We start from the raw sequence: 23,646 nt of genomic DNA, 5'->3' as shown, positions 1-23,646 counted from the left end.
GACAGAAAATCAAGGTGAAGGATTTCTAATATTTAATTTCATAGAATAAGCAACCAAAAATCATATTATAGTTTCTAAGGCTAGGTACATACATTCAAAAAGCCTGAGGTGAAGTCAATCTAAGTTATGGAGTTTTCTGTAAGCGGTGTAGCTTGGATCGGTAGTGAACAAAATACACATTTGCCCTTTGGTTGGGGGGCCAAATCTTGGACCAGGTTCTCAGGGGTGTAGGTTGTAGCTGTGGTGGTCTCAGGACATAGGCAGACAAGGTTCTTTGGGTAAATCTAATACCTTTTATTAGACCAACTCAAATAGTTGGAAAAATTCTTCTTTGCAAGCTTTCGAGTACAAATACCCTTTGTCAGGCCAGGCTCTGCCATTTTTAAACCAGTTGGTGTGTGTCAAACTTCTGTTTTATTATGCGTATAGACCAGTTTCTGATCACTTATCCTGCTAAAAGTGAATGTCTGTACCTGGCTTAAGAATTCTGGGTATAAAATAATCTGTAGATGTTTCTTAAAAATCAGTAAAGCACCTGCTAATTCATAAAGACTTAGCCCTATAAGGGTATGGACAAATTCACACTTGGAGCAGCTTTAAAAGGGGAAAGTGAGGTGCTGTTCCAGTAGCAAAACCTCTCTAACTTTAACTATGCTTCATCCAGGGTCAAAGTCAAAACCATTTACCCATGAACAACTTGTGCCTCCTGAGGCTGGGGGTGCACAGTGACTACCCACAGGTGTCAGCAGCATTGGTGGTGGGGGCATGGCAGCGGGGAGCGGGGACTTCTCGCAGGCGACCATGGTGATATTGGCAGTGAGGGTGGACCAAGCGGTGGTGTCATTGTTGGTGGGGGAGTGGGGTGGCAAGTGGCAACCTCCTGCAGACGCCGGCAGCAGTGTCGACCAATCTCAGGGGGGGCATGTGCCCCGCTGTATCCCCCCTATGCATTACCTATGCATTTACCTCACCTGTATTGCTACAGGCCTATATGTAACAGAGCATAATAGCTGCTGTGCACTCCAGAGCAGCAGCTTCCTCTCCCCTTGTGAAGTTGTTCCAAGAGTAAGTTTGTCCATACAGTAGAAATTATAATAAGAATTGTACTGATAACTATTTTTGGGTCAATATTAAAGTCACTCTACTCTGCAAAACTCTAATGTATGGGAGACAACACTAAAAAAAACCTCAATTGTCCATATTTTACACTTCAGAAACATTTTACAAGGCTGAAACCTGAGCCTTATCTAATAATGCTCATTTCCATTTATTTAGCACTCCTAATTATACAATCTAAGCATCTAAAACACAGGGTCTGATTCAAATTAGTTGCAGAAGCCAGAGACTCTTCATAAGGGGGAACGTTTATTCACCAGAGCGCCCCAAGGGATGACAAAGTCGAATGGTCACAAACTCCTCCATGACTGTTTCAGGCTGGACACAAGGAAGAACTTCTTTACTGTCTGAACCCCCCAGGTCTGGAATAGACTGCTGCCGGAGGTGGTTCAAGCACCTACTTTGAATGCCTTCAAGTGACATTTGGATGTTTATCTCGCTGGGATCGTGTGACCCCTGCTGACCTCCTGCCCCTTGAGCAGGGGGCTGGACTTGGTGATTTTCCAAGGTCCCTTCCAGCCTTAGTGTCTTTGAATCTATGTATCTATGAAAAAGGGTGGAAAAGAAACAGGGTCAGGACATTTATATTTGCATTTGCTTTGGATGAACTTTAAGACAAGAAATTGCTTAATTAATAGTATACTGATTATATATAGTAGCAAAGAGGGAGAGAATGTAAACACTTATAGGCACCGACTTTTATTTTTGCGCGGGGGTGGGGTGGCGAGGGCTAAGATGCCCCTCCCTCCCCTGGCGGTATGGCCAGAGCAGAGTTGCGTGGAGCCTAGTGGGGCACGGGCAGATGCCGGCTGCCTGTGGCAGGCTCAGGGCTCCCTGCCCTGCTGCCCTCCCCCTGGGAGACCTGCACCAGCCACGCCACCGTGACAGGCAGGAGATGCCTTGCTATGTTCATGCAGCTGGCATGGGGCTCCCAGGGGAAGGGCAGCGGGGTGGAGATCCCCGAGCCCTCAGCCCACATCCAACCCCACCCCATGCAGAAATCTGGGGTGGGGGGCACATGGCCCCATATCCCCATCCCCAAGGGTGCGCACAGCAGCAGAGAGTCATGCCCCCAGACAAGCCACCCATGGCTCTGTCCTGCTCCCTGCCCCAGCCCTGGGCCCCATGCACTGCCCTGGCTGCACAGTGCTCCCAGGCCCATCTCCTACCCTACTCCCTCCCTCACCATGGGGGCCTCAATCTGCCCCCACCTCCATAGACTTATCTGCAGGCAGCTGGGGGAGCTCCTCTCCACCACTACTCGGGGCTGTATTCCTGGCCGCGTGTATGTGTGGACACACATACATGTGGTGCCCTCTACAGCCTACTCCCTGAAGCCCCTTACAGGCAGGAACTCTGCCAGCCTGCAAGGGGAAACCCACCGTTTTCTGCAATTTTTTGCTGTGAATGGAAAACATGGATCCCTGCATGATACTGGGAATTAGGGACGAATGCTGTCCCATAGGCATGCAGCTCAGAACCAGGACTTGATGTTCCCATTTCAGGACTGTCCCACCCAATTAGGGATGGGGGGAGTCACCCTACCCTCTTCCCGAGGGGAGCCAGAGCCCTCGGGCCTCCACATACTTGGCACCTATGTAAGAACTGCAACTTAAGCAAGGATGAAGAGAGAGGTTTTCACTTTGTAATATGTAACAAATGAATAGTCAGTGAACAGAGGAGAGAGACTTCATACCAAGTCCCAATGCAAAAGAACCAGAATAATAAATGACCTCCACTGTGCATCACACAGGAGCTGGCAAAACAAAAACCAGAAAGCTTCCCAACTCTCGGCAGCTGCCATCCACCTATTCCTTGCCAGGATGAGAAACCCTTGACCCCAGAACGGTATTTAAAAAACCTTCATTGTCAGCAGTCCTCCAGATCCGGAAGGGAACTCTGGCAACGCTCCTCTGTGTGGGAGAGCAGTGCCTCGTTTGTGCTGCACCTTCTGAAAAAATTAGCAAATCTTTTGCTTGTTACAATTATCTTTGGCCAGTTATTGTCGTGCCTCCTACTCACAGAAGTCCATAGGGTTGCACGGCTCTGTTTGGGGATCCATTGACTCATGGAAAAATTCATAGGAAAGAGTCTAAAGTGGAAAGGATGCAATGTCCCTTCAGCCAAGCCCTTTATCATGGGCAGGATATGGCTAGCAGCTGGCCTATCCCCATCCTTGCAGAAGGGGAAAGAGCCACAAACAGAGAGCACCATACTTTGTGCGCACCCAGTAGAGACACCTCAGCGGTATCAGGTTTGATATTGTTAATGCTAAGAGGTCATGCAGGCAAAATGGCTCGGGTGTGCAAGTATTCCTGAGATAAACCAAGCTTCAAACATAGCAGGGTCTATAACTTCATATATTTCATAGACTTTGTAGTAGTAATTCTTGCATACGAGCCTGGGAATATCCTTTATGACTGGTAGATATGCGATGCCACAGATTAACTAGCTCTGTTGTCTCACTTCCAACCTAGCTTCTGCCACACGCAAGACCCTAAACCATACAGGACTTCCACAGACAGGGAATCTAATCATCCATCCCTGGTTTTTATTAGCAGATGTTTAGGATTGTGAATCCAAAAAGATGACAAAGCCAGTAGGGAAATACAAATTGCCTGAGCAAGGGACTAACATTAGAGGGATGGGGGAGCGCAACTAGGCTACAGAAAATACAATGTTAGCCAACTCAGTACAGTTCCCTTTCAAATTCTCACAGCTGGCATGCACAAAAACCTAGGCCCCTTCCATTCTCAGGAACAAAGGATATCATATGCCCTCATGTATTTAATTTTGGAAGGTGCAGTTTTAAAAAATGTCATGTCATGAGTATTGCCCAATTCAACACAGCCCTTCAGGCAGGCAGCTAGGTCAACTGACCATGTTAGGAGCTGTTTTTCTATCAGTCAGTTGAATGAACACCTCTCTCCCCACCCCTCCCGCTTCCTGCTTAAATGAGCAAGAAACACTGCTGCAGAGCAAATGTTTTGGAAGTGTCATTCCAAGTGGGATTAGACTTGTTTTAACTAGTGCAGTCTGAAATCAAAAGGTTGTAGAGGTATCCGGCAGAAGCTGGTGACATCTGAAAGTGGAGAAGTGAGACTGACTCAGAAATACGACGTCAGAGACATTTTACAATGTCAATTCAAAAGGTGTGGAATCCAAAATGAAGCAGGATGTATGTGCCCCGAGGAAAACTGTCATATATATACTGAGAAAACAAAGGCGCTGCATCGTTCAGCACCAAATGCTTCAGCGCAAATGGATTCATAGTAATACAGCTAACCTCTGAGGCTGCCTGACCACCAGCTGGTAGGTACTAGGAAAGAGAAATGTTTCAGTCTAGGGCACAGCAGTCAGAGGTTTGCTTTCTAAATGCTCCTCCGTTAGTAAGCTGTGTGGCACTCTCTATTTATCCATCCAAGAAGAATAAATAATAATTAATGTATACCTACACCTAGGAAGGAAGTGGCCTGCCAGAATCTGTGCCCAGGATCTTGAGATTGTTTGATCTTATTCATTTTCCAGACTATAAGATCATACATAATTCACCCTGCACTTTTCAACCCCTCATTACAAAACTAACAAGAAGTGGGGATTAAAAAACAGCATAATCCGTTTAAAAAATGGCATAATAGATTAAAAATAGGTATAGGGCAAGAGCAGAAGGGAAAGGATTTCATTTGCCTACTTGTAAGACACACACACAGAACGTGCTTTTCCCAGTCTTGCTTTGCGATTCTTTTTAATTGGCAACGTATTGACCTACGGAGAAGTGGGGCTGAATCAGGCTCTCAAAAACACCAAGCATTCACCAGGGATATTTCTGAATGTGGCAGAGCGTGGACACCGAGTTCATTCAAATTCAGCTTCTTTAGAAATCCTAACGACACAACCCTCCCAATCGCCATAAGCAGAATTGTGACATGGTTGTGAAAGACGGTTCCTACTGGTATATCTAGTCTCCCACCTCATGCACAGACCATTACGTCAGAGAATGAGGAGGCACAAGTTCTGTAGTTTGGCCCCGACAGGGGGATCGGTCCATCTATTAGTATCCTTTGAAAGGAAGGAGCAGCTCCGGATGATGGGATTATTAAACTGCTCTAGGAGGGTTTGTGGGCGCTGATGCTTGGATGAGAGGAGAGGAAAGGAGTGTCAAGGTTTACTTAATATTCTGGCAAATACAAGACAAAGACCTTTCTGGCCACAGCAGAAACAATATGAAAAGCTGTTGGTTCTAGTTACCCACTTAGGCAAATTTATTTTCAGTGGCATTCCCATTATGAACCTTTCTGAAAGCATGTCACTTTTTGAGGGGACAAGTGTCCAAAACTTTCTTTTATTACAACCAAGGCAGCAACACACATCTTGCTGGGGGGGCAGGGGGAAAAGAGGGTGAGAGGCTGTCATAAGACAAACCATTGACAAGGGACATTCAGAAATGTATCCGCAGCAGTTTATAATGCTCCTTTGCTGTTGTGTGTGCATCTGATTTGCCTACACACTTCCACATATCAATACCCCGCTCTGTCTGTAGGGAAATATTGCAAGAAAAAAATCTTAATGAACAAAGGGCATATTTTTTTCTGGTTATGCTTTGCTTGTGCCCTATCCTCACTGGGACCTAATCTATGTGATAGCGTCTCCTGGATTGCCTTTATATGTCTGTACAGGCCTCTTACTGAGAGTTTATGTGAGTTGGCTGCTTATATTTTCTCCTAATTCAAGGGTAGGAAATCATTTGGGCCGGAGGGCCACTTAGCCAGTTTTGGTGAATTGTTGAGGGCTGCACACACGCAAGCATGCATGCACACACACACACGCACACACACAATCTCCCCACAGCTTGGCCAGGGTGTGCACTGGAGTGGGAGCATGAACCCATCCGGGGCTGCAGCATACCCTGGCCCCCCCAGGCCCAGCACCTGCCAGCCACATCTGCAGCTGAAGCACATGGCCAAGCTAGGCTAGGCCAAGCCAGTGAATGCAGGGCCCCTTTCCACAGCACTGGCTGCGACTCCAGGTCTCCACTTCCCAGTACTAATTGGGCCACTCAGAAGGCACCTGGCAGTTACCTGCTACTTCAGGTAGATGGCCCAAGCGGCCGCTGGAGAGCAGCTGTGTGGTTGTGCAGAGCAGGCTGGTGAAGTCTAGCAGGGGGAGTCGCACAGGGCCACTCCCAGCCAGGTCCAACCTCTGCCTGCAGGGTTCGAGCCTGGCCGTGGGCCTCCATGCTGTCCTGCCCTACCATCATGGCTTCTGGCACACCCAGGCACACATGCCCCCTAGCATTGCCAACCCTCTGGGATTGCCTTGGAGCGTCCAGAAATTTCAATTTATATCTCCCCCTGCTGAGAGTCACCAGGGAGATAAATGATAGGGCATTCATTAAAAAAAATTAAATGTTGAATCCAATTGATACTGTAGTCCAATGAGTTTTTAAAATGCAATAGTAACATGCATTTGATGTAACTGGCATGCGGGCACATTTGCATTGTGTGCATGGGCACGTCGGCGTTCTGGAAACCTCCCAGACTAGATTCAGAGTTGGCAATCCTAATTGCGACCCCATGGCTCCCAGGGGCCCTGGTGGCAGGGCAAGATGGGATGGGGCAGCAGAGGCCCGCGAGCAGGTTCCACCCCCTGCGGGCAGAGGCTAGACAAGCCGCACTCAGGCGCTGTCTCCGGCCTCTGCTGGAAATGCACGGGATGCTGGGCGGAAGCAGCCCCACCTGCCCAGATCCATGCCGCAGGCCCTGGCTGAGCCACACTCAGGCCCTGGCCTCTGCTTGTACTGCGCTGCATGGTGCTGGGTAGGTGGGGCTGCTTCCACCCAGTGCCCAACTGCAGATCAGATAAAAATCAGTTGGCAGGCCGGATCCCACCCACGGGCCGTATTTTGCCCACCCACGTACTAATTGCTTGTTTGCCACTGCACTGGCTTAGGAAACCGATCCATAAACATCCCAGCTCCTGGGTGGTTGAGACAGCACTTCTTTTTATTTCCCATTTAAATGCTCACATATGTTCTTTCTTCTGCAAATTTGCACAAAGCCCTGGATTGTGCACTGCATTGGGTGCTCAAATGAGCAAGCTTGGCTAAACTTGCCATTTGCAAAGGGTTTTTTTCTCCCCTTTTTCTTTTAAGACAAACAAGCCTTTTGTATCCGACTGGAGAGAATGATTCTAGAAGGGAAATCACAAGGTGGAAAAACACACTGCAACTCAGAGTCCATTTCCAAGCCAAACATGAATACAAACAAGCTCCTATAGCAGTGTCCCAGTTAACCTGCCTTTTGTAGTTCTTCTAAGGGACTCCTCAAAATGGAGATAGGTTTTGATGACATTTTCTCTGTAGATCTGGGGAATACTTCCTATTGTAAAAGATGTTTATGAATTTATTTTTTCTTTGCACAAGTTTAATCACATTCTGGTGTTTGCTGTAGACTACTGACTCTTGATGTCAACAGGATTGGCCAGATGGTGATTCACAACAGAATTTGGACTATTGATTTTCTTTCTAAAGATCCTAATACCAAGGTCTCATATATATAGCTTGACCTTTATGTTCAAACACATTTGAATTTATCATTAAAAATACTATTTGCAAAGGGTTTTTCCCCTTTTTTCTTTTGAGACAAACAAGCCTTATCAGAGAGGTGTGGCAAGACTGGGCCACATTTGTCCCCACTTACAATGCTGAAGACATTTTGGCTAGGTACAGACATTCAAAAGGCCTGAGGTGGAATCAATCCAAGTTATATGGTATTCTGTAAGTGGTGTAGTTTAGATTGATAGTGAACAGAAAACACATTTGCCCTTGGGGGGTGGGGGGCACAAATCTTAGGGTGCAGACAGAAGTGACAATTTTTGCCCAATCTGGCCACAGAAAGCAGTTTATAGCTGTGACCAAACAGAAGTGCACGACTGAAGACAGCTTAAAAAATGGCCAATGGGGTGAAAATCTGACCCTTCATTGCATGAGGTATCAGATAAAGACATTTCAAAATGTAGCATGTTTTGTAACTTGTGTCTGGAGTTCCCAGCCTGCTGCTGTTTTAAGAAGGGGAGGGGGAAAGGGGAGTGGAGAGAATTCAGTCTGGGGGGTGGGGCGGATGTATGGAGCCCCCAAGGTGGGTGGGGGAGGGGGGACTCCAATTTACCCACCCCACCTTTAGCACACGTTGGGGAGCCCCAAGAATGAGCTCCCTCTGCTGCCTCTCCCCCCTCCCATTCTGAAAACAGGGAGCACTGGCAGAGCCCTGGCCAATGCCATTGCTGTGGGAACCTGGCTGCAGGCTCCCAGCAGCAACTGGATTTCCCTCCCCCCCGGAACCAACAGTGAACTTCTGTTTGGTCCGGGGTAACGCCGTAACTCACAACGCTTTGCAACAATCCTTCCAAGTTACAGCTGGGACGTGCGCTTCTGTCTGCACCTTATGAGCAGCTCCTAATATTTTTAAACCAGCTGACAGGTGAGTCAGAGAGTCATAGAAAGAATTCATAGATTCACATGACTCATGTGAGTCATAGATTCACAGCATCCATGACTCACCTGTAGGCAGGTTTAAAATTGGTGGGAGCTGGTCACAGGGTGCAGACAGAAGTGCTGAACTTCTGTTCTGTTACAGGTATAAACTTGTTTTGTGTGCTGAACTTCTGTCCCGTTATGGGTATAGACTGGTGTTGTGTGCCGAACTTCTGTTCTGCTACAGGTACAGACTGATCTCTGATCGCTTGTACTGGAAAAAGTACTATGTCTGTATCTGGTCATGAAGAGGCAGAATACATGTAGCTATCCTTTCAGGCAGGTACATATTTAAAGTTGGTATTGAACTTTTCTGGATGAATCTCTGTGCCTAATACAAAAAAAAAGGTGTTGTGGTTAAAGCAATAAGGCCAGGAACTTCCCAAGAATGCTTTAACTTGGGGAAAATGACCCAACCATTCAATCTTTCCTAATTCTATGAATGGCAAACTTTTGGGAATGCAAGTCTCCAAAATCCAATGACAAAAATACTCTCATGAAATCAAGTCATGGCTATTGTACAGATCTACTTACAATGCTCCTGGGAATTAAAAAAAAGTTATTTTTCACCTATTTCATAGATGGGCAAGAAAAAAAATGTCAAGTGACTTACACAAGACTACTTGGAGCAAGTTCACTGCACAACATATCGCAGCATTTGGGGACTCCTGGTACTTCAGTGCAGTGTATATTCAGGAACAAATCGGTGACAGAAACACTGATGGGATCACAGTCCACTGCTCTCAACAGCAGACATACTGCATTACTTGAAATCCAGAGACATACCAGCGCTGGAGTTGACTCAGGTTTGGGATACAACCGGACAATTCTTTTCACGCCAAAGTGAAACCAGTCTAATAGAGAACAAAATCTTGTCCACTGTTGTTAAATGAAACATATTCCAAACAGCGTACAGTTTAGTACCCCAATTGTATTGTTCTGTAGATCAATTATTTATTTCTTAAAATCAATATGATCTAGACACGATTGAGCAACAGGGCCTGTCTTGCGCTAGCTTTATGACACCAGTTTATGAAACCGGTTGAAATCTCGCTAGACAAGCCTGAGAGAAAGTAAACAACGGCGTGAATCATTAGCCAGCTTGACCCCGAGTTTCAAGTACAACAATGCCTTTTATATGGAAAGCTGGTAATCAACCAATGAAAATTCAAGTGTGTGACTGCAATTAATGTTGCTGTTTACTGCTGATGCTTTGCTCCTCACATACTTTTTCAGAGGCTGACTATAAAAATGTTGTTATGGTTCGGGCTCATTAAGCGGTGCTATCAGATGACATGCATGGGTCAGCATTCAGGGTTTTGACAGTAGCATAACACCATACACCTCCATTTTGTGTCATGTCCTCTAAATAAACTACAGGCCAGGCTCTTCTCTCACTGATACTGTTTTTGCACTAGAGCGGGGTACTCCAACTACTTCAGTGGACTTGTGATTTATAACGCTGTGAGAGGAGAATGAAGCCTTCTCTGTCTAGAGAGAAACACCGTATGCAGTTGCACAGTATAAAAACAACAGCTGCTGGATGGAGAAATGAAGAGGTCCAGATAGAGAAGGGGAAAAAAGGATGGTTTATGGAAAGCTGAAAATAGAGCCACAGCGAGGTGGAGAGTTTTGGGAAGGCTGCACCGGATGATGGAACTGCACAGGAAGGGAGTGGGAAAGCTGCATGGAGAGGTAATGTAGACAGGTGCAAGCTGAGGACAGGAAACCAGGAGGAGAACAGGCAAACCAGATCAGTGAAGCAAGCTGGAGCAAATGCTGGAGGGTTTTGGTAAAGGACAACACCTGTGGACTTTGCATCCTGGAGGTGTCCGGTGAAGGGTGGGAATCATTTCCCTGTGGACACATGAGAAAATAGTCAGAAGCATTTTTGCATGGGTTGAATTCTGGAAAACTGAGACCCCCGAGGAATACAGGAGTGTGTTTCTTGTACTGGCAGAGAGGCAAATAACATGACCTCACAGGCTTTCTTCTCCCTGTGATGTACACAATCCAGAGTTAAGGAAAGTGAGTGGACATGGAGACCTGGGTGACAGTTTTAGAAGAGCTGGATGTGAAATGGTGTCATTCCCAGGCACATCTGAAGCAAAGCTACAGGTTTACTATGTAAAGTCATAATCTCTTTAGAGCAGGACTGGCTTTTTGTTCTGCATTTGTACAGTGCCTAGGACAGCATGTTCCAGCACCAGTCGTTGGTGGTACAATAATGCTAAAAAATAATAAGTCATAACCATCATCATAAAAAAGATATGTATTGTGTGCCATCAATGTAAACCCTATAGCTAAGGTTAAGCATATAGAAAATATTGACTAAGAGGCAGAAGTTAGAAAGAAAGAGGAAAATATCTGGGAACCTTCTAGGATCTTGGCACAGGTGAGCAACAACAGAACTAGTGACAGCGGTCAACAGCAACTCTAAGAAGGCCGCATGGCTAGTTAATTGCACAGCATCAACCTCAAAGACAGCGCTGAAGTGATGCACTGTGATGTGGAGGTGGGGCTGTAAAACAGCAGAAAAAAAAGTCTTTAATAACATGGATTAGTATATTCTCCGGGCATGCCCAAATCACCCCAAAGGTAGGGTGAGCATATTCATAGATTCATAGATGTTAGGGTTGGAAGGGACCTCAATAGATCATCGAGTCCGACCCCCTGCATAGGCAGGAAGGAGTGCTGGGTCTAGATGACCCCAGCTAGATGCATATCTAACCTCCTCTGGAAGACCCCCAGGGTAGGGGAGAGCACCACCTCCCTTGGGAGCCCGTTCCAGACCCTGGCCACTCGAACTGTGAAGAAGTTCTTCCTAATGTCTAGTCTAAATCTGCTCTCTGCTAGCTTATGACCATTATTTCTTGTAACCCACGGGGGTGCCTTGGTGAGTAAAACCTCACCAATTCCCTTCTGTGCCCCCGTGATGAACTTATAGGCAGCCACAAAGTCACCTCTCAACCTTCTCTTGCGGAGGCTGAAGAGGTCCAGGTGCCCCAGTCTTTCCTCATAGGGCTTGGCCTGCAAGCCCTTAACCATACGAGTGGCCCTTCTCTGGACCCTCTCCAGGTTATCCACATCCCTCTTGAAGTGCGGTGCCCAGAATTGCACGCAGTACTCCAACTGCGGTCTGACCAGCGCCCGATAGAGGGGAAGTATCACCTCCTTGCATCTGTTCGTCATGCATCTGCTGATGTACGTTAAAGTGCCATTAGCTTTTTTGATGGCTTCGTCACACTGCCGACTCATGTTCATCTTGGAGTCCACTAGGACTCCAAGATCCCTTTCTGCTTCCGTGCCACCCAGCAGGTCATTCCCTAGGCTGTAGGTGTGCTGGACAGTTTTCCTCCCTAGGTGCAGCACTTTGCATTTCTCCTTGTTGAATTGCATTCTGTTGTTTTCTGCCCATGTGTCCAACCTGTCCAAGTCTGCTTGTAGCTGTTCCCTGCCCTCCGTCGTGTCCACTTCTCCCCACAGTTTTGTGTCATCCGCAAACTTGGACATAGTACACTTCACTCCCTCGTCCAATATTTTTATGGAAACCTGGGACGGCCCCCTCGCCCCCAAAGTCAGTGGCACTGCTGCAGGCGGCGATGCTCTACCATGGTGCTTGCACACCCACTTGCCTGGTACACCATGCCACTCCATCTCCCCCGGACTGTATCTCACACTCCTGTGATCCTGGGACTTCTGTTTTAATTTTCACCATATGCCTGGGACCAGCCTATGAAATCTGGGATTGTCCCAGCCAAACCAAGGCATATGGTCATGCTACCCAGAGGGAAAATAGTCAGGGGATACAATTCCAGGAATGTAGAAAAGAGACACAAGTCTCTTAAGTGCTCTGCTGAGACAGAGGAAGTGGAGAGAAGTAGGAGAATAAGATAAGGGAAGTAGATCATACAAGTCATCCTTAGAGGACAGAGTTAAATGTTTAAATGAAGCTAACTTCTTGCTGAAAAAGTGCTGCACTTCCTGAAAAAGAAATTGGTAATTCATATGGTGCAGCCCACTTGCTAGTGGAACTTGCTGCAAAAACAAAAACCAAAATAAATATTATCTTCAGTCATGCATTGAGACCTGCTGCTCCTTCATTGCCCGCAAACTAGGTCAATGTCAAAATAGAAAACATTAACTCATGCCCTGAGCTGATGAAAAGATGCCAGTGAGATGTCTTTCCATGTAATGTGCTTAACCTTCCCAATGTGAACTTCAGCACTCAGTTGTTTCCAAATGCTTAATAATGAAGGGAAATATTGTAGTTGTGAGAGCAGCTGACCGAGAGTTAGGAGATCTGGGTCCTTTTCCCAGATCAACCAGTGCCTTGTTCTGGGAGGCTGGACAAGTAACTTGACCTTTCTGTGATGTTTTCCTATCTGTTAACAGTAGATCATACTTCACAGAGCAGCAAGAATAACTGATCAGATACATTTCATCTCTCTTTCTGTCTGTGCACAAGTTGTCTACAAGCACCCTGAATTGTATCACATTTATTTGTTATTTAAAATTATTCACCAAACACTTTCTAAGTATAATTCTCTATCCCTAGCTTGTTTAGAAGTCTACTGCAAGTTAGTATCCAAAATTCAAGTTGGCCTGGTGTGCCCGCTCCACACAATTACTTCTGTTAAGCAGTTCTGTCTCATACAACATACAAAGAAACTCTTCCTTGAGTAAACTTAAAAGAATAAAATAAAATTAGGATCCACTCGACACAGAACACAATACAGTACAACCTCATTTTAACGAGTTCCCACGGGGCTTCAAGAAAAGTTTGTTAAAAGACTGTGTTTTCTATAACAGGGCTAGTCAATTTGCTGCACGGGAATAATGAAAAATGTAGCGAGAAGTGGAAGTTTGTTATAATGAGGTTGCATTGTCCGAACATGTAATTGCTGGGTTGCAGCGTGACATTTATAAATGTCTTCTAGCAGCTTGTCTGCGATCGCTCGATTTTGCTGGGCAAGGACGCGACTTGGTACCAAATTCCACAATACAGTTGAGGTTGCAAACCAGGCAGTTTATCTTTAGATCAGGACATTCAAAGTCCAATTCAAGCTACACTGAGCGTATGACTATATGAGAAAGAAAAGTGCAGAATTTCTGTTCCCATTCAGAAAATAATATATTCAAATCCTAATGGTGCATAAAATCCTTTCCCTGTCTGTACGGTTATGCTGAAGTGGAAAGGGAAGGCCAGGGGGGCGGAGGGACAACACCTCTGTTCATGCCCAGACACCAGCTGGGGAATTTTCAAATCTATGCTCAACAGAGTGATAAGTAGAATATCAATTGAATGGGACACTGCTACAGTGTGTACCAAAAGGTCAAAGCCCCAGTCCTTTCTATTGAACCTGAATGCCACAGGATGGCTCTGGACCAACTGCTGAGGAGTTCTGAATCGCTGCCTTCATTAAGTATTAGAAAGACAAGTTTTCCATTATGTTTTTCACACAGACTCCCTTATTTTATACTGATATTTGAGTTTAAGGCAATGCAGATACGCTGACTTTGGATTAGCAGCAAATGTTAGAATTATAGTGGAGCACACGTGTATTCCAGATCTCCAGAATGATATATCGAAGCTAGTCTCATCATTGTTAAAGGAGAGGTTTGCCACATGATGGGTTTAAAACGGTTCCCTCTATCTTTGCCAAAAAAGAGACCAATAGCCCTACATTTTCACAGGCAAAACCTTTAAAACAGGAAAATTCTGCCCTACTTTTAGCTTGAGGGAAAACAAACATGGTTTTGTGGTACTTGAAGCAGTCAAAATAAGGAGGTTTAACTTGTTAGTGCTTTAACTTTGTTCTCACATTTCCTGTCTCAGTCTAACTCCAAATTGGGTTGGCTAAAGATTGCTGATCCTTTTGTAGATGGAGATATTTAAGTAGTTTGGGACCAGCTTCTGTCATCTTTACTTGTGGTGAGTGAAGCCTTACTCCAAAAGTAGCTCCACTGGCTTCACTGGAACCACTTCTACATTAAAATACTACCTGATAGGAGTATGGATGGCAGAATATGGCCCCTAGTCATTAGAAACCACAATTCTTCATTATCGTTTCCTGGAAAACTTGGACTGAAACCAGAAGCCCATTGTGCTGGGCAGCTTTTATACATATACTACTGCACATACAGACACTACTTACACGATAAACTCTTTAATCAGGAACAGGTTATTTGTTCAGTGCTTGTGCCCAGTAAAGCAGAGTACTGGTCCTTTTATCTGTCTTAAATTCTTATATGGCTCTTTTCACTGCAGCATCCAAGAATCTGTCAACTTTAATATATGTATCTTCATAAAATTCCTGTGAGGCATGAAAGTCCTATTATCCTTATTGTACAAAAGGGAAATGGAGTCAGGCATCATCTAAGTTACCAGCCCAAGGTCATGCAGGAAACCTGTAGCAGAGAAAGAAGCTGAACCCAAGACTCCCAGCCCCAGACTAATGCGTTAATCAGTGGACCATCATGGCTAGGGACAGAAATTACACATAAACCAGTTTAAGACATCAGAAACTGGTTTCAACCTGTAACAGAACATAAGTTCAGTGCACATAAACTAGTTTCAAAATGGCTGAAACTGGTTTAAGATAAACCTGGTTCAATGTAGTATCAGACTTAACTGATTTGGGTCAAACTGGTTTATGCAATGTCTGTCCCAGACCCCTTCCTGGTTTACGTTAAACCAGAGTCCCCCAGCATCCCAGATGCTTTGCATCCCTGGGCTGGGCTGGGCTGAGCTATGCTCTCTGATCCAGAGAACAGGGCTGGCTCCACCGCTCTGCTCCCTAGCCAGTGCTCCAGGGGAGACTGCAAGCACAGCAGGGTCTGCCTGGCTGCCCTCACTGCTCAAGCAGGGATCCCCCCACTCCCTCCCTCTGATCTCCCACAGCACGGACCCCAGCCCCACAGACCCTAGGCATGTGGTATGCTAGCTAATGCTGAAAGGTGTATGTGTGTATGTGTCTTGAATTTTACTGGGACAGGCAGACAGAATAGTGTCTGCTTGGGACTTTTTGGAGCTAATCAACAGGTCAGCTGGTAATGTCACTCCATTTCTCCCTTGGAAAAAAACTGTTTAAGAAGAACTTGAAATAATGAGAGAGGCTTTTGTTTGGTTGATGGGCTGACAAATGCTGTGTTATCAGCCCCCTACTGGCTACTTCACCTGTCAGGTTTGCAGACCATATGAAGAAGCAGGGAGACAGAGATTGAAAAACTCAGTATCACCAACAGATGCATGCCCTCCACATACCTCCTTTGCCTCAGAGTGCTAGTGGGGGGCTCGGGTCTGGCAACACTCCCATCCCTTGAGCAACGAGTGGGAAAAAACCTGGGATCATAGGTAACGCATAGGGGAGGCATGGGAATGGGGGAACGTACCCCACCTGAGAGTGCTGGTGCCCCCCTGAAAGTGAGCGCTCTGGCTGGTAGTGGGGCACAGAGAGCACTCATGCCTCCCTGAAATTGGCTCTGCTGGCAGGATGTCAGTGGCGGAAGTGCCAGCTAGCATGCTCAGTGACTGGTTGCTGGGGGACCCCTCTCCCCAGTCACCGCATTTGGCTACTGAGGGAACCCCCCGAGTCATGCCCCACTGGTGCCCCCCCCAACTTGGGAGGCACCAGTCACTCATGCCTGAGATGGTGCAGGCCAGGGTGGGGCTTTAAACCCCTCCCTAATCAGAGCATCCTGCTGGGGCCTGGCCACACCCCCCCTCAGCTCAGCACTATGGAAGGGAATGGAGGACTGCTCTAGTGCCCCCTGACTTCTAGCCTGAGCCACTGCAGGCATATGCCTGAATTTCCTCGGTCCAAAGAGAATGTCTGTACAGTTGCAAACTGGTTCAATCTAGGCAGGTTAGACTAACCTGCAAAGATTGAATCAATTCAGGCTCAGGCTTTTTGAATGTCTGTCCCTAGCCCATGACTGCAGCTTCAAGGTACTATTGCCATACTGTGAAAGTAAGAAACAGTCCCTGACTGGAGGCATTTTCAGGCTCTACAGACAGTAGATATAATGATAAGTGGGGGCATAGAGGTAAAACGACTTGCCCAAAGTTACACAACTGCAGTTGCAGAGCCAAGAACCAAATCTAGGTCTGACTCCTAGTCCAGGAATGTGAGGGTGCCTAATTTAGGGGAAGCAGTGTATTTTAGGCTTCAGGAACCATCTGGGATTAACCTCTATGCCATTCTTTTGTCTTCTTCCCCCTCCTCCCCACCACTGTTGTTGATTCTTATTTACAGTACAGTAGTGGCCCTTGTCCCATTCTGCTTGCCACTATACGATACACTAGACAGGCCTAGTAACAGCAATAGGAAACAAGTAGAGTAGTAAAGAGGAGAGGCAGAACCCATGGAAAGATTATAGCAGGCGGCTGGACCCGATGATATTCCAAGGTCCCTTTCGGCCTTACAATCTGTGAAAGAGAACACATGCTGACACAGATTAGCTGAGAGCACACTTTGTTAGATACGTTAAAAAGCAGACTGAACTAGTTGAGACATCAAACTAATCTGACCTCCTGCTGACAAAAGGAGGGGGTTTAATGAAAGTGGGTAATGAAGGATCCAGACCATTCTCATACACAAAGGCTTAACTGAACTAGTCTTTAAGAGCAGGACTTCAGGCTTGGAAGTGCCAGGAGAAACCCTCCGCAAACTAGGAGTTCAGCGCACTAAGGAGAAAAATCTTTGGTGTAATTCTGTACTCAGCCCTACCACCCTAAATACAGGGAATAAAATCTATCCTCATTCCATGCCAGAGGGCTGTGTGGCAGGCCAATAACCTTCACAGAAGTCAAACCCCTATGCTTTTTTGAAAAGCAAAAGCAGCCCTGTCCTAGGCTGTTATCCAGAGCACCAGGCTCTCTGCGGAAGCCTGAAGAGACTCTCAAACAGACCATGTCTTAAAGTTCAAAACAAGCAAAACATCCCCTTTGTAGGGAGTTTCTTTCCCGCAGACATTTTTGCAAAGAGCCCAGCCTCTCCCCAGAGATCTGGCAGGCAAGATCCACACAATCGACAGGGAACAGTTTCCTTCTCTGCAGGACACGCTGTCTTCCGTCCCCGTCAACAGCCTGTCCTGCTCTGTGAAGGAGGCTGCTTCCATCATGCCCAGGGTAGCCATGGAGCTGTGCTCCTTCCCAGGATCCCTTTAGATGCAGAGGAGGAATATTTTAAGGCTGCCAGCCGGGGCTCTGGACAGCCAGCTGCCTGGGTTCTCTCCCCAACAGTAAACTGCTAATCTGCAACCACTTCCTCTCTTTCAGTTCTTGCTGGCAACTGAGACTTAACTTTTTTACTTTAAAGGGAAAGTATACCCTGTCAGACATACCCAAAAAGGTTTTAAAGCACCCTGGGCAACCTTAAATCCAAGGTCAAATTAAAGAAAATAAAGCACGTTGCTACCCTCAAACTGGATAAACCGGGAAGGGCAGAGCCTGGTTTTGTTGGTTGCCAGCTATAATGGATAGCCCAGGGCTCTCTGCTACTTAGAGGGAAAGCAGCCCAGCCAGGGAGCGCTGTAGACAGGCAGGGTGCTGCAGCTGCTGGTAGCCAGGGCAACTGGCTAATGGGATAATTAGCCAGCACCCGCAGGAGGTCAGATGCCTGGATGTAGGCAGGGCCCGGTCTGCACATAAACTCGGGGCTGGGACTAGCAGGGTAGTCTCTCCCTGGCTGCTACCAGGGAAGGAGCTCCTGCCTTGGGGAGTCTGGGCTGCTGGGTTAGTAAGGGCTTATACTCTTGTAGGGGTGGAAGGACATGATAAAGCTTGAGAGAGTCCAGAGAAGAGCTACCTGTATGATCAGAGACTTGCAAAGCAAGCCATATGAGGAAAAGCTAAGGGACCTAGGACTCTTCAGCCTGAAAAAGAGAAAGCTAAGAGGGGACTTGGTAACAGCTTACTTCTATGTCAGAGGAGTACATCTAGGGCTCAGTGAGCAGCTGTTCACCAGGGCACCCTTGCATAAAACCAGAAGTAATGGCCACAAACTCCTGGAAGACCACTTTAGGCTCAACATTAGGAAAAACTTCTTCACAGTCAGGGTGTCCAGATTGTGGAATAAGCTCCCTCCAGAAGTGGTTCAATCGCCTACCCTGGAAATCTTCAAGAAGACACTGGACGGTCACCCCACTGGGGTTGCCTGACCCCAGTTGTTTTTTCTGCTTGGTGCAGGGGGCTGGACCCGATGATCTTCCAAAGTCTCTCCCAGCCCCTTACAATCTTTGAATCTAAGGCTGCTACATGTTGGTACCAAATACACGTTGGCACTTATGTTATAGCCCAGAGGCTTGTATTTATGTTGTGTTTACCGGTGGTTTGTGGAAGAGGCTATAGGGGAGGTGAAGGTCTCATAGGTTCATAGATTTTAGGGTTGGAAGGGACCACAGTGGGTCATCTAGCCCCCCCTGACCCCGACTGGCGAGAAAAGGGTCACCAAACCTGGGACCATGTGATCCTAGCCAGATGCCTGTCCAGTCTCCTCTTGAAGACCCCAAGGATGGGGCGAGCACAACCTCCCTTGGAAGCCCATTCCAGACCCTGGCAACTCTGACCATGAAGAACTTTTTCCTAATGTCCAGTCTAAACCTTCTCTCCAGTAGCTTATGGCCATTGTTCCTTCTGGTTCCAGGGGGGCCCTGGCAAACAGATCATTGCCTACTTCATGTTGCTCTCCCCTTATGAATTTGTACACTGCCACAAGGTCCCCTCTCAGCCTTCTCTTGGAGAGGCTGAAAAGGTTAAGGTCCCTTAGCCTTTCCTCGGAGGGCCTTCCCTGCAGGCCTTGAATCAGACGAGTGGCTCTTTGGACCCTCTCCAGATTCTCCACATCCCGCTTGAACTGCAGCATCCAGAACTGGACACAGTACTCCAGCTGCAGCCTGACCACTGCTGCATAGAGAGGGAGAATCACCTCCCCGGACCTGTTTGTGAAGCACCTACGGATGCACGACAAGATGCAACTGGCTTTGCCGATTACTTCATGACATTGATGACTTATGTTCATCCTGGAATCAACAGTGACTCTGAGATCTCTTTCTGCCTCCGTGGAGCTGAGAAGATCGCCCCCCCAGACTACAGGTATGATGGCAGTTCTTTCTCCCTGATGCAGCACCTTGCACTTGTCCTTATTGAATTTCATCCTGTTGCTCTCTGCCCATTTCCCCAGCCTATCTAGTCTCCAGGGGGCATTTGACTGCCTTGAGCACTACCAGGGGCAGGTTCAGGGCTTGAAAGCTTTCAAGGGACAATATACTGATAACACCTGTGAGGCATAGGGCATGGTAAAGGGACAGTTTGATGCCATGCAATTATCCCATAAAGCTTTGAGTGCCCTGCTGGGCACAGTTGATTGCAGAGGCCCAGCCAGGGGCCTGGGAGTATAGAGGTGCAGCCAGGGATCTGGGGGCCAGTACAACTGGGGCTGAGCAACAGTCCATATTGATAATCAATCAAGGTGTGGCAGGAGAGATAGGGGTAGAGCCCTAGGGGTGGAGCAAGGCACGGTCACAGAGCCACCAGGGGGCATCACCACCACCCCTGGGACCCCAACCTGTTACACCAACCCCAGGCTTTGCTTTCAAGAATCATGATTAAGATCCTGAAAATATGCAATTCTTTACAAATTATTATTTTTGGGGGCAGAGAAGGGGGTGTTTTGGGGTTTTTTGCACCTGCTTTCTAAGGGTTAAAGGTGAAATGCCCTGCTCCCAAAGATTTTAAGAGCATTTCCAGGAGCCAAAACTGCAGAGTGTTCAGATCTGTATTTTGGCTTGGAAAGGATTTATCTCTCCCTCCACTGCCCCGGGGCGGGGAGCTGCTGTCCAAACTCCATCTCCACTGCTCCAGTCTCCTCTTTTGTGGCTCTCTGCCTCCTCAGTCTGCTTCTACTTCCCTCCCCCTCTCCCTCCCTCCGCCTCACAGGAATGCTGCTCCTCACAGTCCCTGGGCCCGTCTACATGCGATGGTTGCTGCACAATAGCAAACCGGTCAAAAACTGTGTTAATCTACTGTGCAGTGTTATTAGGCTATTGCGCAGTAACTATCACAAAAAACCCATGTGACGGGACTACTGTGCAGTAAACGTAGTTAGTGCACATTCAATTAGTACTTCATTAAGGAAGTCCTAAGATAAATGCGCAGTAACTACAGTGCATTAATGAACATGTAGACATGGCCCTATGTCCTAATAGGGCCCTGAACCCTAGTGGCAGCCATTGTGCTTGAGGGAAGTGGTTCAGTCTCATTAAAGCAGTGGGAGGCAGCAGCCCCCTTTATTAAGTGCACCCTCAATATCCACATGAACACACTCCATAAGGAAAAAGCATACATCTTGTTGCCTCTAGCCCCATTGAGAGTATTGGGAGACGGTGGCTATTTTGAAAAAATTGCCTTTCGGCTACCTTACGTGTTTTCATGAGGTGTTAAAAATATGCCGCAATGTCATGAGTCATAACAAGATTGTGATAGTTAGGAAGACTCTTCTTATTACATTTTGGATGCATGGAAAGCAATATCCCATTACAATATCCTAGACAGCTGCTAATCTATACTTTACCATTTTATAATTTTAACCTTTTGTTGGTTATGCTGATTATATTCCCAGCTCTATAGAGCCAGTTGAATCCTTGTCCATCCTGAAGGCAGAATTCCCACTGATTTCTGAAGGGGTATGATTTTGCCCATAGGCTGTAGACCTCAAAGTGCCCTATAAAGGCAGGAAACCCCCATTGCCCTGTTTTAACAGTGGATAAACTGAGTTGCAGAGAATCAAACTGATATGTCCATGGTCACATACCAAGAGGCCTAGTTTTGCCACCTTTTCCTTGTCATGGAGCACATCTACACATGCAGTTAATGCGACTGAATATACTTTGGCTCAAAGTAAACTAATCCTGACATCACTGTCTACACATGAGTTTAAGTGTAGTAATTTACTGCAGCATAGGATAGCACCTGTTACTAATGGGACTATCCTACACTGGAGTAAATTAATCTACTGTGCACTGATTGCGGCACATGTGTAGATGGTGATGCTTTATTGCGCATTAAATTAATCTAATGTGCAGTAAAGCGCCCATATAGATGTACTCATGGAGTACCACCACTCCTGCGAGACTCCAGGTAGATGCTATTTTTATCACTGCCAATTGCTTTGAAGATTGGCTCTCAAGTCAAGTCACAGTTTCCCTGATTCCCAGTTTTATGGTTTGTTTATCCAAGGGACTATACTGTGTCACCTAGCCCTTAAAACTGCCATTCCCTTACCGCATAAAACACAATGGATGAGGTTTAAGATATCTGCAACCAAGGCTGTGTGCCAAAATGCATACCATTTTTAAATTGTCACAAACACAGTGGAACATAGCCAAACCGGTAATCTATTCAGGATTTAAAATCAGAACTAGCTGTCATACTGCAGTAGTAATGGACATACATCCACGTGTTTTGAGTCGCATATGGAAGTAAAATAGGAAGTACGGGGCTGGTTTAAGATTGCCTGGGGACAAATAACTCTGGTTTCCATGGTTTAAAGCAGTCTTGTTTTGTACAGTTCTATTTTGTCGTAAAATGGTTTATTAAATACAAATGTGTATCAGCTCTTTTGCTACAACTACACTTAGCCTTAACACTGAGGACTTTATCCAGATCACATTTTTATTTAGGCAATGTTTCCAAGGTTTAATTACTGAATTCAAATATACCATAGCTAAATATATAGGACAGATTCTCAGCTGGTGCTGTATGCTGATTTACATCAGCTAATATCCTGGGTCATAGTATCCTACAGGCTGAAGCCTAAATTCATCACCAATGTCTCCTAGAAAACTTTAAGGTGAATTTAATCCTAATAAACTGCGATATTAGCTGCTGGGAGAAGGGGAAGAGAAAAATCTATGATTCCTCATTCTTATTATTTATTCAATGTTTTTTTTTTCTCTTGTTTCTAGTACCTGACGTTGGCGGCATTCTTTAACACACATATGCCTTATAAGTGCCAGATGCCAATGCCAGTGCTGCACAAGGCACAGCACGCGCAGTCCCTACCCCAAGGAGGTTACAATCTGAACAAGACAGTAACAGAGCAGGAAGACAGCACTGAGAAACAGGACGAGGCAGTTGGCTTGAAAGACAAACAGATATAAATAATTATAAGGATTACAATAATTTGCACAATGCACAAGAGCCCATTAACTGTCTGATGATGATGCAACATGCACTGGTTTGTTGTCTGGTTAGGAAATTGCTTGACAAAAGAATATCCCCGCTTTCTTTCCATGCTTGTAATATAAATGGGATCAATGCAGTAGGCAGGCTCTAATAAAGCCATCCAGCTTTTTTGAGAAAACAGGTGGGGGCACCTGCGGTAGTGACCTCAATTTGCTGAGCTGCAAGACCATTTTCTTAGGCTGCTTCTATAGAAATACTATCATTATCTGCCATACATAATTCTGGTTATGGTTGTGACTGGAAAATGGAGCTTCTTAGGAGGGCTTACAAGCTGACATCCGTTCAATAACAGGCACCTGTGCCAGAATAGCAGAACGGGGCTGCTCGAGGTGGGGCTCTGAGATTTGACATACAGATGTGGGTGACTATTGTCTCTGCTTCCAGCCAGGGGCAGCCAGGTTTTAGCATTCACACCAGCTGCCACATCACCAGGGATCCTGGTTTTCTCTGATTAAAAAAATCCCCAATTTTCAGATTCAAAAAGTAAACCCAAATCCACATTTTCCCATGATTAAAATGAAGCACCACTATATTTATAGGAACTCTTAAACAGGTGACATTGAGAGGTCTGGGTGATGTGCAGGGATCCTGGTTTTCGCTATATATATACATATATATATATATATATGTATATATATATATAGTGGTGCTTCATTTTAATCGCAGGAAAATGTGGATTTGGGGTTACTTTTTAATGCAAAAATTGGGGATTTTTTTATCGGAGAAAACCAGGATCCCTGCACATCGCCCA

At 46.2% G+C, this 23,646-nt stretch overlaps 2 long non-coding RNA genes across 4 annotated transcripts in view; one reads left to right on the top strand and one right to left on the bottom strand.

Annotated features, from left to right (window-relative positions):
• Positions 1-1,345: 1,345 nt before the first annotated feature.
• The window catches only part of LOC132249217 (uncharacterized), a 52,615-nt gene continuing 30,314 nt past the window's right edge, over positions 1,346-23,646 (bottom strand). For all 3 annotated transcript variants that reach the window (XR_009460616.1, XR_009460618.1, XR_009460617.1), the window contains one exon: positions 1,346-1,660. This is a non-coding gene — a long non-coding RNA (uncharacterized LOC132249217). The remainder of the gene's footprint in view (positions 1,661-23,646) is intronic.
• Positions 18,340-23,260, top strand: LOC132249058 (uncharacterized). The gene is made up of 3 exons (XR_009460444.1): positions 18,340-18,386; positions 19,486-19,745; positions 22,616-23,260. It is a non-coding gene; the product is annotated as an uncharacterized LOC132249058 (long non-coding RNA).

The sequence above is a fragment of the Alligator mississippiensis genome, chromosome 3, assembly GCF_030867095.1.
Source record: "Alligator mississippiensis isolate rAllMis1 chromosome 3, rAllMis1, whole genome shotgun sequence".
Lineage (NCBI taxonomy): Eukaryota > Metazoa > Chordata > Crocodylia > Alligatoridae > Alligator > Alligator mississippiensis.
Note: the sequence above shows the minus strand (reverse complement) of the source record. Positions and strands in the feature narration are given on the sequence as shown.